Source organism: Triticum urartu, chromosome 7A, assembly GCF_056163025.1.
Source record: "Triticum urartu cultivar PI428250 chromosome 7A, HENAU_Tu73, whole genome shotgun sequence".
Lineage (NCBI taxonomy): Eukaryota > Viridiplantae > Streptophyta > Magnoliopsida > Poales > Poaceae > Triticum > Triticum urartu.
This window is the reverse complement of record NC_141879.1, coordinates 296,968,594-296,983,263: the sequence shown is the minus strand read 5'-3', so window position 1 is coordinate 296,983,263 and position 14,670 is coordinate 296,968,594.

Below are 14,670 nucleotides of genomic sequence, written 5' to 3'. Positions count from 1 at the left end.
ACGAGAACAGCCAAGCAGCTTATGATGCCAGTGCGGCCCTCCAAGCCAATGTCTAGGTAAATTGGTTTCCGAATGAACTCTTATCTTGACGCTTGTTCTATTAGGATATGCTACCCAAAAACTTTTTGTTGCGCTTCCATTATTTGTTGGTCTGTTCTTCACATTTGTACACCCACTAAGTGTTGCAACTTATGCTGAGTAGTTCTTCTAGTTGAGTCAACTAGGTTATGTCGATTGTAGTTTTGGACTAGTGGGGGCACGCAGAGTGCACCCACTGGGTGTAGTCCCCGAGGCCGCCATCGAATGTGTGATTCGGCGGGGGCCTTGACAAAAATACCTTCTCCTTTAGTTCTTCCACTTGGTCTGGACCGGCCAGGTCGAGTGGGATCCGGACCAATGGGGGCACGCAGAGTGTACCCACTGGGTGTAGTCCCCGAGACAGCGGTCAACTGCGGGCAGTCGTTTGGGGTCTGAGAATAATTGTTTTTTTTCTTTCTTTCCACTCGGTCTGGGAGGACCATGTCGAGTGGAATCTGGACCAGTGGGCGCATGCTAAGTGCACCCACTGGGTGTGGTCCCCAAGACTACTGTTGAATATTTGATTCAGCAGTAGTCTTAGAGTTCTTTTCACTCGGAAGCGAACCATATTTGATTCTGTCCACTGATGTATCTTTTTCTGATTTTAGATATCTTGTGAGCTCATCTCCAAATTTGCCGATTTCGAGGAGAAGAAGAGACATCTCAAACTTGACTTGGAGCTGGCCAATCAGAATTTGCAAAAGGCCAAAGACAAAGTAGGTGGTACAGAAGGTAACAACTTGTCGAGTGTATATTCTTCAGAGAAAATGAGGCAAGCTCTAGCACAGAAGGACCTTGATCTTGCTGCAACGCATAAGGAGGCTTGAGACAAAACAACACTCGCTGATAAGAAGCTGGCTTCAGTCGGGACGCTAGAGGTAGAGAACACCAAGCTGAAGACCTCTCTTACTGAAGCCAACAGAGAAGTGACCCGCTTGAAGAAAGACAAAGTAGCTTTGAACGAGAAGATCGAAAGCATTTCTCGTAAGAGAAATGACCTGGAAGCCTATCTGGGAGCACTCACCAAGAAGTTATTCCTTATGATTGAAGGTATTTTGCCTTGTCCGATTGTTTTTCCGTTTATCAAGTCACCCTAGATCGGTCGACTCATTAGCTCTTTGTGGTTGCAGAATTTTGCCAAAGCTTTGAGGAAGAAACTGGGCGAATCGTGACGAGCTTGGACCCCATCAATTCCCCTGCTAGTGATGAACCTACGATGAACGTGCTCCGACTAGAATCTCTCCTTGCCAGCGTCACAGACTACCTCGCCCTCCTGAAGGTTGCGGTGTCGTGAATCAACACGGTGCTCTGGCCGAAGGAGACGCTCCAAAACGACCTCGAGTCTTTGATGACTCGACTTAACGAGATCCCTGGTCGAGTGCAGGAATGGAAGAAGTCGTCTGCTCGATGCGGTGCTGACATAGCTCTGTCACTAGTTCGAGTCCATTGCAAGGAGGCCAAGGAGGAAAAGCTAGCAACGATAAAGGTTGCCAACACGAGGAAACACGACTTCCATTCTTCCATGGAGAAGTTATTGCCGCCGCCACTCGAATTGTAGATGGAATCTACTTGGATGAGTTCGTCGAGCCTGCCAGTCCTCCTCCCGCGTAGTGAACAAACCTTTATAATCCAATTAAATTTTCCTCGGTATGCCGAGTGGTTTTGTAACCGTTAAACTCTTTCGGGCCTGATGCCCGAGTACTTTGAACTGTGGTATGGAAGCTCGTTCATTTTATCTAAGCTCGGTTGTTTTTGAATCTCTTGGTTCTGATTCTTCAGTCTGAATTGCTACTGACTTTGTGGTGCAGCTCAGTCGAGTGGGTCATAGACAAGGGCATTCAGTGCCGTCCATGACCTGCTCGTCATAGTCTTTGTAGATAAGGATAGAGCGTACAATGTATTTGTGTCGCAGCTCCAAGGATAACGTCGCGGTCGACTCGCACCTCGTCGTCCTTGCGGATAAGGATGGAGTGGATGTTGTATTTGTGTCGCAGCTCCGAGGATAACACCGTGGTTGACCTGCACCTCATCGTCCTTGTGGATAAGGATGGAGCAGATGTTGTATTTGTGTCGCAGCTCCAAGGATAAGGTCGTGGTCGGCCTGCACCTCATCATCCTTACGGATAAGGATGGAGCGGACGTTGTATTTGTGTTGTAGCTCCAAGGATAAGGTCGTGGTCCACCTGCACCTCGTCGTCCTTGCGGATAAGGATGGAGCGGACGTTGTATTTGTGTCGCAACTTCGAGGATAAGGTCGTGGTCGACCTGCACCTCGTCGTCCTTGCGGATAACGATAGAGCGTGTTTGAAACTTAGGCGACTACTGGACTGCAGCTAAGCACCCGAGTGGGAGGAATGCTCTCCACTCAGTAGGATTTTTTAAACTTATGCGAGTACTGGACTGTAGCTAAGCCCCCGAGTGGGAGGAATGCTCTCCACTCGGTAGGATTTTTTAAACTTAGGCGAGTACTGGACTGCAGCTAAGACCCTGAGTGGGAGGAATGCTCTCCACTCGGTAGGATTTTTTAAACTTAGGCGAGTACTGGACTGCAGTTAAGCCCCCGAGTGGGAGGAATGCTCTCCACTCGGTAGGATTTTTTAAACTAAGGCGAGTACTGGACTGCAGCTAAGCCCCCGAGTGGGAGGCATGCTCTCCACTCGATAGGATTTTTTAAACCTAGGTGAGTACTGGACTGCAGCTAAGCCCCCAAGTGGGAGGAATGCTCTCCACTCGGTAGGATTTTTTAAACTTAGACGAGTACTGGACTGCAGCTAAGCCCCCGAGTGGGAGGCATGCTCTCCACTCGGTAGGATTTTTTAAACTTAGGCGAGTACTGGACTGCAGCTAAGCCCACGAGTGGGAGGAATGCTCTCCACTCGGTAGGATTTTTTAAACTTAGGCGAGTACTGGACTGCATCTAAGCCCCTGAGTGGAAGGCATGCTCTCCACTCGGTATGATTTTTTAAACATAAGCAATTACTGGACTGTAGCTAAGCCCCCGAGTGGGAGGCATGCTCTCCACTCGGTAGGATTTTTTAAACTTAGGCGAGTACTGGACTGAAGCTAAGCCTCTGAGTGGGAGGCATGCTCTCCACTCGGTAGGATTTTTTGAAACTTAGGCGAATCAGATTCGTGGCTAAGCCACCCACTAGGGGATTTTGTTCTCATGTATAAGTAATAACAATCATTTAGGAGACTGTAAAACCATGTCTTTGATAAACAAACTGAAAGATACTTCTTATTACATCTCAATCATTCTGACTGTTCAAGTGTTAAAATGGCGGAGAAGTTCCGCATTCCAAGCGCGTGGCTCGTCCTTCTTGTGCTCCACATCGTACAGGTGGTATGCTCCATTGTGAAACACTTTGGTGATGATGAAGGGGCCCTCCCAAGCAGGAGCCAGCTTGTGTGGTCGTTGCTGATCCACTCGGAGAACCAGGCCCCCCTCCTGAAATACACGACCCCTGACGTTTCTGGCATGGAACCGATGAAGATCTGGTTGATAGATGGTCGACCTGATCAGGGCCATCTCTCTTTCCTCTTCCAGAAGGTCAACAGCATCTTTCCGGGCTTGTTGTGCTTCTAACTCTGAGAAAAGCGCTACTCGTGGGGCATTGTGAAGCAAATCAGTCGGTAGTACGGCTTCAGCTGCATATACCATGAAGAAGGGAGTCCTGCCAGTAGACCAATTTGGTGTTGTTCTCAGACCCCATAGTATTGATGGTAACTCATCTACTCAGGCGCCAGCTGCATGCTTGAGGTCTCGCATCAATCTGGGCTTCAATCCTTCAAGGATCAAACCATTTGCTCTTTCTTCTTGCCTAGGTGAGCGACTTAAGCATAGTCGACCCGAGTGCCTTGGGAAGCACACAAAGCTCTGAACTCATCTGATTCAAAGTTTGAACCATTGTCTGTGATGATGCTATGTGGGACTCCAAATCTGAATGTTAACCCCATGACAAAGCTGACGGCAGTGCCTGAATCGAGGTTCTTGATGGGCTTGGCTTCAATCCATTTAGTGAACTTGTCGATTACAACAAGCAGGTGAGTGAAACCACTTCTACCAGTCCTCAAGGGTCCAATCATATCCAATCCCCAAATGGCAAATGGCCAGACGAGTGGAATGGTCTTCAAGGCTGAAGTGGGCTTGTGAGACATGTTGGAGTAGAACTGGCAACCCTCACACTTGTCGACTATTTTGTTTGCCATTTCATTTGCTCGCGGCCAGTAAAAACCTGCTTAGTATGCTTTGGCCACGATTGTCCGTGAGGACGCATGGTGACCACAAGTCCCTGAGTGGATATCATTGAGAATCATTTGACCTTCCTATGGGGCAAAGCATCGCTGGGCAACTCCTGTTACACTTTCCCTGTACAGTCGACCACTTATCACAGTGAAGGCTTTAGATCGACGGACAATCTGTCGTGCATCATCTTCGTCTTCTAGAAGTTCTTTCCTGAGGATATATGCGATATACGGCACTGTCCAGCTAGGAATGACGGCCAAAACCTCCATGACTAAGTCGACCACGGCTGGGACTTCGACTTTAGTCGGATCGGTAGAACTCTTAGGCTGTGGGGGCTCTTCTGTGAAGGGATCCTCCTGGACTGATGATGTGTGAAGATGCTCCAAAACCACATTGCTGGGAATGGGCTCTCGCTTGGAACCTATCTTTGCCAGGTCATCTCCTGCCTGATTCTTCAGTCGGGGAATGTGGTGAAGCTCTATCCCTTCAAACTTCTTTTCTAATTTTCTCACTGCATTGCAATAGCCAGTCATAGATGGGCTTCTGACATCCCACTCCTTCATTACTTGATTAACCACCAAATCTGAATCACCATAGACCATCAGGCGACGGATGCCGAGTGAAATGACCATTTGCAACCCATACAGAAGTGCTTCGTACTCAGCTTCATTTTTGGAGGAGTCAAAGTGAATCTGAAGGACATAACTAAGTTTATCACCTTGCGGGGATACTAGAACAACTCCAGCGCCAGAACCACTCAACATCTTGGATCCATCAAAGAACATAGTCCAATGTTCCGACTGAACTTGAGTCGGTTGCTGTTGTTCAATCCACTCGATGAGGAAATCTGCTATTGCTTGGGACTTGTTGCTTTCTTTGCCTCAAACTTGATATCCAATGGAAGAAATTCAATCGCCCACTTTGCCACTCGACCAGTTGCATCTCCGTTGTTCAGAATTTCTGATAATGGAGCACCGCTGACGACTATGATGGAGTGATTTGAGAAATAATGTGCCACTTTCTTCGAAGTCAAGTAAATTCCATAGACAAGCTTCTAATAATGCGGATATCTCTGCTTGGACGGAGTTAAGACTTCAGAAATATAATACACTGGGTGTTGAACCTTATAGGCTTTACCTTCTTCTTCCCGCTCGACCGTGAGTACTGTGCTGACAACTTGTCAAGTGGTTGCAATATAAAGCAGTAAAGGCTCTTTGCTGATTGGAGCAACGAGCACTGGCTGGGTGGAAATCGGGGTTTTGAGCTCTACAAACATTGCGTCAGCTTCAAGAGTCCACTCGAACTTATCAGATTTCTTCATCAATCGGTAAAGAGGTAATGCCTTTTCACCGAGATGAGAGATGAACCGACTCAAAGCGGACAAACAACCAGTAAGCTTCTGAACGTAGTGTATGCGCACAGGGCGTTTCATTCAGAGTATTGCACCAACTTTTTTTGGGTTTGCATCGATACCTTGTTCGGAAACGAGAAAACCGAGTAACTTTCCACCTGGAACTCCAAATGTACACTTCAACGGGTTAAGCTTGATATCATATCTTCTCATATTGGCAAAGGTTTCAGCAAGGTCAGTCAGCAGGTCAGAACCTTTTCGTGACTTAAACACGATGTCATCCATGTACGCTTCCACATTCCGACTGATTTGAGTGAGCAGGCACTTCTGTATCATACGCATGAATGTGCCCCCAGCATTCTTGAGACCAAAGGGCATGGTAACATAGCAAAAGCACCCGAATGGGGTGATGAAAGCTGTTTTTATTTCATCGGGTCCATACAGTCGGATCTGATGATACCCAGAATATGCATCCAGAAAGGACAATCACTCACATCCCGCGGTCGAGTCAACTATTTGATCGATGCGAGGGAGAGGGAAGTGATCTTTCGGGCAGGCCCGATTGATATGCTTGAAGTCAAAACACATACAGAGTGAATCATTCTTCTTGGGAACCATGACTACATTGGCGAGCCACTCGGAGTGGTAAATCTCTCGGATGATCTCAGGTGCCAAAAGCCGAGCCAGTTCCTCGCCAATTGCCTTTCTTTTCTCCACAGCGGACCGTCGGAGGTGCTCTTTGACAGGTCTTGCTTTTGGGTCGACTCGAAAACGGTGCTCAGCCAGTTCTCTGGGTACACCAGGAATGTCAGAAGGTTTCCATGCAAAGATGTCCCAGTTCTCATGGAGGAACTGGATGAGCGCTTCTTCCTATTTGCTGTCGAGTGTTGTTGATATGTGGGTCGGAGCAGCATTGGGATCAGTCGGGTGAATATGAACTGACTTTGTTTCACCAGATGACTTAAATGCAGACTCTGAAGCACGCTTCTTAGCTCTCAACAAATCACTCGGATCTGCTGTCTTCTTGTATTCCTCCATTTCTATTGCTGCCATCTGTTCATGGCAATCTTCGAGCCCTTCTGAAAGCACTCTTCTGCTCACTGCCGATTACCAGTGACTGTAATCATGCCCCTAGGGCCAGGCATCTTGAGTTTGAGATACACATAACATGGTCGAGCCATGAAACGGGCATACGTAGTTCTACCCAGGATAGCATGATAGGCACTGTGAAAATCCACGACTTCAAATGTCAACTTTTCCTTACGATAATTCTTTGAATCACTGAAAGCCACACCAAGAGTGATTTGGCCGAGTGAATCGGCTTTCTTTCCAGGTATAACTCCATGGAACTGCATGTTGCTCTTGCTGAGTTTGGACATCGAAATGCCCATCCCTCGGAGCGTCTCAGCATAAAAATGTTCAATCCGCTGCCACCATCCATCAAGACTTTGGTCAATCGGGTGCCTCCAATGACCGGGTCAACCACCAACGCTTGCCTCCCAGGGGTGGCAACATGCGGCGGGTGATCTGACTGGTCGAACGTTATAGGAGTCTTTGACCATTTCAGATACATCGAGGTTGCCGGAGCAACCATGTTAACTTCCCTATTGATGACTTTCAGTCAAATTTTGCTTTTGATGTCAGCAAAAATCACCAAAGTGGAATTGATATTGGGAAATCCATCATCGTCCTCTTCTTTGTCATCATCCTTATCAAATTCCTTCTCTTTCTCACCGGATTGTTTTTCTCAGAACTGTTGTATAAGGACTCGACACTGTCGAGTGGTATGCTTGGGATAGATAAGATTACCCTCTTCGTCTTTCTAGATGTGAATGTGACATGGCAAATCCAGCACGTCGTTCCCGGCTGAATCCTTCACCTTCTTGGGGGTCCATGGACCCTTAGGTTTTCCTTTAGCTTTTCCTTGGGTTGCAACTGCAACCTCTCCAGGGCCCGCAGGTTCTGCTTCCGATTGGAATTACCTCCTCCGGTGTCCTGGCCGACTAGTTTGCTCTTGCCGCTGCGGAGTCGGTCTTCCTCTTCACCATTTGCGTACCGAGTTGCTATTTCCATCATTCGGGTCAGGGACATATCTCCTGTCCGACCAAATTTCAGGTTGAGCTCCCGATAACGAACACCCTCCTTGAAGGCACAAACTGCTTGATGCTGAGATACATTCTCCACAGTGTGATGCAAAGTGGACCACCTCTGGATGTAATCCCTCAAAGTTTCATTCAGCTTCTGCACACAGTGCTGCAATTCTGCCAATCCTGCTGGTCGTTTGCGCGTGCCCTCGAACGTTCTAATGAACACTGAAGCCAACTCATCCCAGCTGAAAATACTGCCAGGGGTCAACTGATTCAACCAAGTTCTAGCTGATCCTTCAAGCATCAGGGGTAGATGCTTCATGGCCACATCATCGTTTCCTCCACCGATCTGCACAGCCACTTGGTAATCCTCAAGCCAAGTGCCAGGCTTTGATTCACCAGTGAACTTACTAACCCTAGTCGCCAACCTGAAGTTGGGAGGGATCTCTGCAGCCCTGATGGCTCTGCTAAAACACTCGGGACCAGAAAAATGCACTCTGCTTCGAGTTGGGCGATCTCTGTCTTGCCCTTCTCTATGTGCTCAATTCTTGTCCACCAAACCTTGTAGAAAAATGGACCTTGCATCAAATACTGGTTCTCTCGGGTCGACTGGCCTCCTCCGCTCTTTTCTTTACGGGCGCCTATCATCATAATGCCGGGGCATGTATGATTCGCCCCTCGGAGGGGGCGTAGGCACTCGACGGCGGTCATCGCGGTCGAGCCGATGATCGTGCTGTTCATGGTTCCGACCCAAGTACTGCCCTTGGCGATGCCCTGGTCCTTCATGTCGCGGAGGCGATCTTGGGTTGTGAGCTGACTAAACAGTGTTAACAACTACAGATCTGCTATGGATTCTGTTACGCGACTGAGGCACTGCAGTATTCTGCTCTCCCGCTGCTCGGAGCAGCGCTCTGATCTGCATCAAACCTCTACCAACTTCTGACTGGGACGGCTGAATAGATTCTGCTATACGAGCGGCAGCGGTAAGATTCTGAATCGGAGTGCAGTATACCTGTGGTTCTAGGGGAAATAGCTGCTGCTGCTGTCGACTGGACTCGGGGATCTGTCGGCGAGCACGGTCGTCGATTGCACGCTGAAGGTTCTCCAGTCCGGTGCGCTCAGCAAAAGTGGCCAATCGTGCCACCTCCAAGGCCCAAGCCTCAGAGGACTCACCGACAACGGTTGTGTGGAGGGCCTCCACATTGCGGTGGTGAAGTTCCTCCCTCTGCTAGGAAGAGAGAGTTTCGGGGTGGTACTCTTCATGAACGCGCGACGGATCGCCGCCGCCGTCGTCGCCACCATTGCGATGCATGCCAAGCGGACTGCGAGGCGTGTCAACCATCAGGACCTCCGCCGCGAGGTCGCTGCTGTCGCACTCGGACAGGGTCTTGTCGGAGCCAGTGGAACAGGCCGTAGAGAGATTCGTCGGGCTCGATTGCCGCAACATGAGGGGTGGCCGACTGACGTGCCACCGCATGCTTCACCCACTGCTGAAGCCCTGACCGACGGGATGTCTTGTGACGGCGAACAGTGGGGAGCGAAGATGCCGCGGGAGTCGACCGATACTGAGTCGACGGCTGCCGTAAAAGGACACTGCGAATGCACGCACGAAAGTCCGTCGCCCCACGGACGGGGAGCGCCTCAACGTCGAGAGGAGCTTCCTGAAGCCAAGCGGAGTCGTCGGCGATAAAGATGAGCGCGACGAGACGGATCTCGCGGCCCTCAGCCAAACCTCCACCGGAAATCCTGATGAAAGGACTCAGAGAAATCGCAACCTCACCAGAAAGTTGGTAAGACACCGGCCCCACCGTGGGCGCCAACTGTCGTGGTTCTAAGTCTTATAGTAAAGTAGGGGTAGGAATGTTGAGGCAAGATCCTAGCTACGGTGAGATTGTGCACGCAAGATGTACGAGTTCAGGCCCTTCGTGATGGAAGTAACAGCCCTACATCTCGGTTCCCGGAGGCTCGGTCGATTGGATTATGCGTGAAGTTATAGGGGGTGCGAACCCTTGTGCCAGTGGAAGGGGGTGGCTTATATAGAGTGCGCCAGGACCCCAGCCAGCCCATGTTACAAGGGGTTCAATGTTCATTAAGGTAAGGCATTACTGGTAACGCCACTAATAAAGAGATATAAATGATCTTTAAGACTACAAAATGAATGGCAGGCCGTTGCCATCCTGAGAGATGTTAGGCCTTCTATATTCCGAGTAGTTTCTTGCATCGTCGAGTGACTTCATATTGGTCGAATGGAATTGGGGTATCCGAATGGAGATGTTGGTCGAGTGGGCATGCATTCTGGTGATTCCAGTCGGTTTGAACTTGCTGTCCTTTGATTGTCTTTAAATGTAGGGCAGTGTCCTTGGGAGGGTTGCTTAGATCAGGTCTATTGCCCTCCCCTAGGTACACGACATCGTTAGCATTGACAAGGCCGAAAGACATGACAGTATATTCATAAGAACCAAATCTTGTTCTAAATGTTGTCTTGGGGATATCTTGTTCGCGAATGTGAATCTGATGATAACCCATATGGAGGTCAAGCTTGGAGAATACTTATGCACCTTTAAGTTGCTCGAATAGCTCATTGATATTGCTAAGTGGATACTTGTTCTTGATTGTCTTCTTGTTCAATGGACGTTAATCGACGCAAAGTAGGTATGTGCCATCCTTCTTCTAGACAAAAAAGAAGACCACAACCCCATGGAGATGAACTCGGTCTGATCAAACCCAGACGATCTTGTTCATCGAGCTGTTTCTTCAATTCCTTCAGCTCCTTTGGTCCAAGATTGTATGGACGCTTGCAAACGGGTTCAGTACCAGGCTCAAGATCGATAACGAACTCAACTGGCTGGTGAGGAGGCATACCCGGAAGCTCTTCTGGAAATACATCTTGGTAATCACAAACGACTGGAATCTGAGAAATTGCATCTAACTCGCCCTTCTCATTGAGAGAGGACAACCGAATGGTTTCGTCCCGAGCGGCATAGATGATCACATCATCAGAAGAGTGTGTCAACTTAATTTCCCTGGCAGCACAATCAAGTTGAGCCTTGTGCTTAGAAAGCCAGTCCATCCCGAAAATTAGATCAATATCTGAGTCGCCAAGAACAATTGGAGAAGACAGAAATTTATAGTTTCCCATCTTGATAGAAACATCCCGAACCATGGAGCTTGCGTTCATGAATTTACCCGGAGAAACAACTGATAACGGTCTAGGAAAATCTTGGAAAACCAGCTCATGCTTTGATGCAAAAGGTCTTGAGATGAAACAATGCGATGCACCAGTATCAAATAAAACTTTTGCAGGAATATCATTAAGTTGGAGATTACCCATGATCACTTCTGAAGAATCTCTGCTTGAACTGAGTTCATCAAGTTCACTCTTGCAGACTTGGGATTATGCTTGACCACTGCATTGCTTGAAGACCTCATAGGAGGAGGAGGCGAAAGGCGCCTTTGGTTAAAGCACTTGTTAGCATAGTGACCTTTCTGCTGACAGTTGTTGCAAGTCACCTCTGAGAGCAGACGGTGATAAGAAGGAGCGCCACTTGTCTTTGGAGCTTGATTCTGAGACTTGTTCTGATAGCCTGGGTTGGGTGGGTGGGAAGATCCGTGGCCACCTTTGTTCTTCTGCTGGTAGGGCTGACGAAACAGAGGGGCGAAGGAAGCTAGAACTTCTATTGCTTAGCTACCACTTATGAGGAAGAAGAAGACTGAACTGCATCCCTGATTCTCTTCTTTGAAGCCTCACACTTGAGCTGAACACCTTCTTACTTGAGGGCCGTGTTATAGTGATCAAACTTAGTAGGCTCAAGAAGCATGAGAGCTAACTGCAGATCTTCTTTGAGGCCACCCCTGAAGTGATAGATCATGCTTTTTTCATCAGGAATGTCTTGCCTTGCGAAGCGAACAAGTTTCTGAAACTGGATGTTGTATTGGTACATGGACATGTTGCCTTGCTTAAGATTGCGGAACTCCTCATGCTTCCTCTCAACAACACTTGTAGGATTGTGGTGAGCTTTGAAATCTCGGCAGAAATCATCCCAGGTAATCACTCGACCTCCTCTGGAATCTTTGTATTGTTGATACCAATAAGCAGCTTGGTCCTTGAGCTGAAAAGAAGTGAACTTGACAAAGTCCTCAAGCCTGACATTGCTACATTCAAAATGCTTGCTGATGTCCACGAGCCAATCATCAGCGTCTGTGGCCTCGACACAGTTGCTGAAAGACTTAGGCTGATTTGCAAGGAATTGGTTGAGGGTATCAAACTGAGGCTGATTGTTGAATTGCCCTTGACCTTGATTTCCTTGGTTGCCTTGGCCTTGGTTGCACTCTTGCAAGAGTTGTAAAAGCATCTAGTTGTTAGCGTTGGTGGCTTCCATGAAAACTTGCCATGCCTCCGGAGGCGGAGGTGGAGGTGGAGGGTTCGTCTGTTCCCCATCATTACGTTGCAGATTCAGACGCGTTGGAGGAGCCATCCTGAAGAGGGTGACATCCGTTAGAACCATGATAGATAGATAGATAGATAGACAAGCTGAATCAACAAATAGAAATTGCAACATATAGTCTTCACAATAAACATTACAACAAGGATTGAATGAATGAATTCCAAAGTTAACATCACACGTCCAATAAGTTGAGAAGCCACTTAGATAAGGTTGATGAATGAAACAACAAGGTACAACTGGAACAAATAAGTGGTAAGGATTACCCAATCACAAACCAAATATCTGCGGGAAGAATAACTAGAGCTACTTGAATTCCCACCTATTAACTCCCGAAACTTTCTGGTTATGCAATCTGGTGTTGGGGATACAGAGAGGCACAACATATATCACACAACTAACAAGCCCTACACTCCAACTGTATCCATCAGTCAACACATAACCAAGAAAACTGTGGAAATCGTGTACCTCAACCTTCGAAAAGCATCCGTTATACGAGCTATGGAAATACTCCCGAACTCCCGCCCTAGTACTAGGTGGCATCGAGGTTATCTCACCAACAACTACATAAAAGAGATTTCAATGTCGGCGAACTCAGGTATTCCAGAACTGCAACGATAAAATTGTGACGACAACACCTTAGAGCTCAACTCCCTTGGACACTGCCACAACCACTAAATGTCAGGAGGCACCAAGAACAATGTTCTACTCACAAGAATATCATAACAATTCCAAGATACCCGCGTGATCCTAAAAAAAATTCATGAAATTTGAGGAGAGGAAAGTCAAAACATCTACGTTAGGAGGCCTCACCAGAGCGACGAAGGGACTGAGGAGTAAAAAGAATCGTACTCTTCGATATATATAATCCTAAGACTCAAAACATTTTTTCTAGACTCAACAACGTCAGTGATTAGATCAAGTAGGGGGGATCCTAAGTCGGGGATGGCTCTGATACCCAACTTGTAACGCCCACGATGCGGCTATATCTCCCATGTATCGAGGCATGACTTAGAGGCATAACCACATTGTGTTTTGTCACACAATCCCATGTAATGAACAAGAAAGGGATAAATACATAGTTGGCTTACAATCGCCATGTCACACAATATCAAATAATTCATACATCATCAGAGTATACTCATAGTCCGACTACGGACAACCAAATGAAAAGAAGACAAACCCAACTGCTAGATCCCCGATCGTCCCAACTGGGCACCACTATTGATCATCAGGAAAAGACACATAGTAACGACCAAGGTCCTCGTCGAACTCCCACTTGAGTTTGGTAGCATCACCTGCACTGGTATTATCGGCACCTGTAACTGTTTTGGAAGTATCCGTGAGTCACAAGGACTCAGCAATCTCAAAACCCGCGAGATCAAGTCTATTTAAGCTTATGTTAGGATATGATAATGAGGTGGAGTTGCAGCAAGCGCTAAGCATATATGGTGGCTAACATACGCAACTAATAGTAAGAAGAGAAGCTATGCAACGGTCGGAAAGCTAGAACTGATCAAGAAGTGATCCTAAAACTACTTACGTTCAAACATAACCCAAACCGTGTTCAATTTCCGGACTCCGTCGGAAAGAGACCATCATGGCTACACATGCGGTTGATTCATTTTAATTAAGTCAAGTGTCAAGTTCTCTACACCCATATATTAACAAATTCCCATATGCCACATAACCGCGGGCACGGCTCTCAAAAGTTTATACCCTGCAGGAGTGTCCCAACTTAGTGTTGGAAATATGCCCTAGAGGCAATAATAAAAGCATTATTATTATATTTCCTTGTTCATGATAATTGTCTTTATGCATGCTATAATTGTATTATCCGAAAATCGTAATACATGTGTGAATAACAGACACCAACATGTCCCTAGTAAGCCTCTAGTTGACTAGCTCGTTGATCAACAGATAGTCATGGTTTCCTGACTATGGACATTGGATGTCATTGATAACGAGATCACATCATTAGGAGAATGATGTGATGGACTAGACCCAATCCTAAACATAGCACAAGATCGTATAGTTCGTTTGCTAGAGTTTTCCAATGTCAAAGTATCTTTTCCTTAGACCATGAGATCGTGTAACTCCCGGATACCGTAGGAGTGCTTTGGGTATACCAAACGTCACAACGTAACTGGGTGACTATAAAGGTAGACTACGGGTATCTCCGAAAGTGTCTGTTGGGTTGACATGGATCAAGACTGGGATTTGTCACTCCGTATGACGGAGAGGTATCGCTGGGCCCACTCGGTAATGCATCATCATAATGAGCTCAAAGTGACCAAGTGTCTGGTCACAGGATCATGCATTACGGTACGAGTAAAGTGACTTGCCGGTAACGAGATTGAACGAGGTATTGGGATACCGACGATCGAATCTCTGGCAAGTAACATATCGATTGACAAAGGGAATTGCATACGGGGTTGATTGAATCCTCGACATCGTGGTTCATCT